Source organism: Dermacentor silvarum, chromosome 5, assembly GCF_013339745.2.
Source record: "Dermacentor silvarum isolate Dsil-2018 chromosome 5, BIME_Dsil_1.4, whole genome shotgun sequence".
NCBI lineage: Eukaryota > Metazoa > Arthropoda > Arachnida > Ixodida > Ixodidae > Dermacentor > Dermacentor silvarum.
This window is the reverse complement of record NC_051158.1, coordinates 47,512,055-47,516,750: the sequence shown is the minus strand read 5'-3', so window position 1 is coordinate 47,516,750 and position 4,696 is coordinate 47,512,055.

The following is a 4,696-nucleotide window of genomic DNA, read 5'->3' as shown; positions in this document are numbered from 1 at the left end:
AAGAAGGGGCTTGTCGTTCCAGTGATTATCGCGAAGCCTTGATCGAAGCAGTCATGGTCGATGACAGGACAGGAGCGAACGGGTAAGTTGATATCGCTGGTTGACGGTTGCGCGGTTGGTACCACAACAGCCGTGGAGCACGTGCCGATGACGGCTGCCAACTGCACGAAAAAGCAGAACTCGTTTATGCAAACCATTCCAGCTGCTTTACCATGCCCACTGAAAGGAGCTTGGGCGCGCTGGGTGCTTATGTAGCGTCCCGGCGATGCTGATTCTGTCGCTGAGGATGCCAGGTAGAAGAAGGGGCTTGTCGTTCCAGTGATTATCGCGAAGCCTTGATCGAAGCAGTCATGGTCGATGACAGGACCGGAGCGAATGGGTAAGTTGATATCGCTGGTTGACGGTTGCGCGGTTGGTACCACAACAGCCGTGGAGCACGTGCCGATGACGGCTGCCAACTGCACGAAAAAGCAGAACTCGTTTATGCAAACCATTCCAGCTGCTTTACCATGCCCACTGAAAGGAGCTTGGGCGCGCTGGGTGCTTATTTAGCGTCCCGGCGATGCTGATTCTGTCGCTGAGGATGCCAGGTAGAAGAAGGGGCTTGTCGTTCCAGTGATTATCGCGAAGCCTTGATCGAAGCAGTCATGGTCGATGACAGGACCGGAGCGAACGGGTAAGTTGATATCGCTGGTTGACGGTTGCGCGGTTGGTACCACAACAGCCGTGGAGCACGTGCCGATGACGGCTGCCAACTGCACGAAAAAGCAGAACTCGTTTATGCAAACCATTCCAGCTGCTTTACCATGCCCACTGAAAGGAGCTTGGGCGCGCTGGGTGCTTATGTAGCGTCCCGGCGATGCTGATTCTGTCGCTGAGGATGCCAGGTAGAAGAAGGGGCTTGTCGTTCCAGTGATTATCGCGAAGCCTTGATCGAAGCAGTCATGGTCGATGACAGGACCGGAGCGAATGGGTAAGTTGATATCGCTGGTTGACGGTTGCGCGGTTGGTACCACAACAGCCGTGGAGCACGTGCCGATGACGGCTGCCAACTGCACGAAAAAGCAGAACTCGTTTATGCAAACCATTCCAGCTGCTTTACCATGCCCACTGAAAGGAGCTTGGGCGCGCTGGGTGCTTATGTAGCGTCCCGGCGATGCTGATTCTGTCGCTGAGGATGCCAGGTAGAAGAAGGGGCTTGTCGTTCCAGTGATTATCGCGAAGCCTTGATCGAAGCAGTCATGGTCGATGACAGGACAGGAGCGAACGGGTAAGTTGATATCGCTGGTTGAAGGCTGCGCGGTTGGTACCACAACAGCCGTGGAGCACGTGCCGATGACGGCTGCCAACTGCACGAAAAAGCAGAACTCGTTTATGCAAACCATTCCAGCTGCTTTACCATGCCCACTGAAAGGAGCTTGGGCGCGCTGGGTGCTTATGTAGCGTCCCGGCGATGCTGATTCTGTCGCTGAGGATGCCAGGTAGAAGAAGGGGCTTGTCGTTCCAGTGATTATCGCGAAGCCTTGATCGAAGCAGTCATGGTCGATGACAGGACAGGAGCGAACGGGTAAGTTGATATCGCTGGTTGACGGCTGCGCGGTTGGTACCACAACAGCCGTGGAGCACGTGCCGATGACGGCTGCCAACTGCACGAAAAAGCAGAACTCGTTTATGCAAACCATTCCAGCTGCTTTACCATGCCCACTGAAAGGAGCTTGGGCGCGCTGGGTGCTTATGTAGCGTCCCGGCGATGCTGATTCTGTCGCTGAGGATGCCAGGTAGAAGAAGGGGCTTGTCGTTCCAGTGATTATCGCGAAGCCTTGATCGAAGCAGTCATGGTCGATGACAGGACCGGAGCGAATGGGTAAGTTGATATCGCTGGTTGACGGTTGCGCGGTTGGTACCACAACAGCCGTGGAGCACGTGCCGATGACGGCTGCCAACTGCACGAAAAAGCAGAACTCGTTTATGCAAACCATTCCAGCTGCTTTACCATGCCCACTGAAAGGAGCTTGGGCGCGCTGGGTGCTTATGTAGCGTCCCGGCGATGCTGATTCTGTCGCTGAGGATGCCAGGTAGAAGAAGGGGCTTGTCGTTCCAGTGATTATCGCGAAGCCTTGATCGAAGCAGTCATGGTCGATGACAGGACAGGAGCGAACGGGTAAGTTGATATCGCTGGTTGACGGTTGCGCGGTTGGTACCACAACAGCCGTGGAGCACGTGCCGATGACGGCTGCCAACTGCACGAAAAAGCAGAACTCGTTTATGCAAACCATTCCAGCTGCTTTACCATGCCCACTGAAAGGAGCTTGGGCGCGCTGGGTGCTTATGTAGCGTCCCGGCGATGCTGATTCTGTCGCTGAGGATGCCAGGTAGAAGAAGGGGCTTGTCGTTCCAGTGATTATCGCGAAGCCTTGATCGAAGCAGTCATGGTCGATGACAGGACCGGAGCGAATGGGTAAGTTGATATCGCTGGTTGACGGTTGCGCGGTTGGTACCACAACAGCCGTGGAGCACGTGCCGATGACGGCTGCCAACTGCACGAAAAAGCAGAACTCGTTTATGCAAACCATTCCAGCTGCTTTACCATGCCCACTGAAAGGAGCTTGGGCGCGCTGGGTGCTTATGTAGCGTCCCGGCGATGCTGATTCTGTCGCTGAGGATGCCAGGTAGAAGAAGGGGCTTGTCGTTCCAGTGATTATCGCGAAGCCTTGATCGAAGCAGTCATGGTCGATGACAGGACAGGAGCGAACGGGTAAGTTGATATCGCTGGTTGAAGGCTGCGCGGTTGGTACCACAACAGCCGTGGAGCACGTGCCGATGACGGCTGCCAACTGCACGAAAAAGCAGAACTCGTTTATGCGAACCATTCCAGCTGCTTTACCATGCCCACTGAAAGGAGCTTGGGCGCGCTGGGTGCTTATGTAGCGTCCCGGCGATGCTGATTCTGTCGCTGAGGATGCCAGGTAGAAGAAGGGGCTTGTCGTTCCAGTGATTATCGCGAAGCCTTGATCGAAGCAGTCATGGTCGATGACAGGACCGGAGCGAATGGGTAAGTTGATATCGCTGGTTGACGGTTGCGTGGTTGGTACCACAACAGCCGTGGAGCACGTGCCGATGACGGCTGCCAACTGCACGAAAAATCAGAACTCGTTTATGCAAACCATTCCAGCTGCTTTACCATGCCCACTGAAAGGAGCTTGGGCGCGCTGGGTGCTTATGTAGCGTCCCGGCGAAGCTGATTCTGTCGCTGAGGATGCCAGGTAGAAGAAGGGGCTTGTCGTTCCAGTGATTATCGCGAAGCCTTGATCGAAGCAGTCATGGTCGATGACAGGACAGGAGCGAACGGGTAAGTTGATATCGCTGGTTGAAGGCTGCGCGGTTGGTACCACAACAGCCGTGGAGCACGTGCCGATGACGGCTGCCAACTGCACGAAAAAGCAGAACTCGTTTATGCGAACCATTCCAGCTGCTTTACCATGCCCACTGAAAGGAGCTTGGGCGCGCTGGGTGCTTATGTAGCGTCCCGGCGATGCTGATTCTGTCGCTGAGGATGCCAGGTAGAAGAAGGGGCTTGTCGTTCCAGTGATTATCGCGAAGCCTTGATCGAAGCAGTCATGGTCGATGACATGACCGGAGCGAATGGGTAAGTTGATATCATTGGTTTCATTTCATTTATTTATTTATTTTCATTTATTATACCCTCAAGGCCTGTGAAGGCTTTACAGAGGGGAGTGGGTTACACGTAAATTCAAACAGTAAGTATTACAAGAGAAACAAGTAAAACCTAAAAATACAATTTGACAAGTAAATCAGTAGGAATACAATGAACAATGAATAAAAAAAGCTATTACAATAAAAAGACAAGATATACAAGAACATGAAACCGCATTCTAGCAAGTAATGTTGGTTAAGGCATCACGAAACAAGGAATTATCACTGATGGATACAATGTTTGCGGGAAGGTGGTTCCACTCTAGTGACGTCCGAGGTACGAATGACTGGGAAAATGTATTTGTGCTGCAAGAAGGGACGTGAACCTTGTCAGAATGATCGATGCGACGAGATACGTAGTGTGGAATATGAATGAATACATCATGAAGTGTTGTATGGTGAAAAAGTTTGTGAAATAATGATAAACGGGAAACTTTACGTCGAGCTGCAAGAGATGGAAGAGAAAGGTTGGTTTTCATGGCTGTTACGCTGGCAGTTCTGTTGTAATTCGAAAGAATAAAACAAGCAGCGTTATTCTGAACTAATTCTAATGCGTTAATTAAGTTTAAGTTATTAGGGTCCCAGACTGATGTAGCGTACTCTAATTTCGGGCGTATTAAGGTTTTATAAAGCAATAATTTCAACGAGTGTGGAGCTTTAAAAAAGTTTCGCCTTAAGTAACCAAGAGCGCGGTTAGCATTGTTCACTATATTATTAATGTGGGTTGCCCAGGTAAGGTTGTATGTGATATGAATTCCCAAGTATTTGTACGAAGTTACCTGTTCTAAAGGAAGGTTATTTAAATAGTATACTTGGGAGACGTTTGATGTCCTAGATACATGCATAGCTTTACATTTGTTAACATTTAATTCCATTAGCCATAAACTGCACCAGTTAGATATTATATCAAGGTCGGACTGAAGACGGTTAGTATCACAATCTGCAGTTATTTCTCTAAAGATAACACAATCATCAGCGAAGA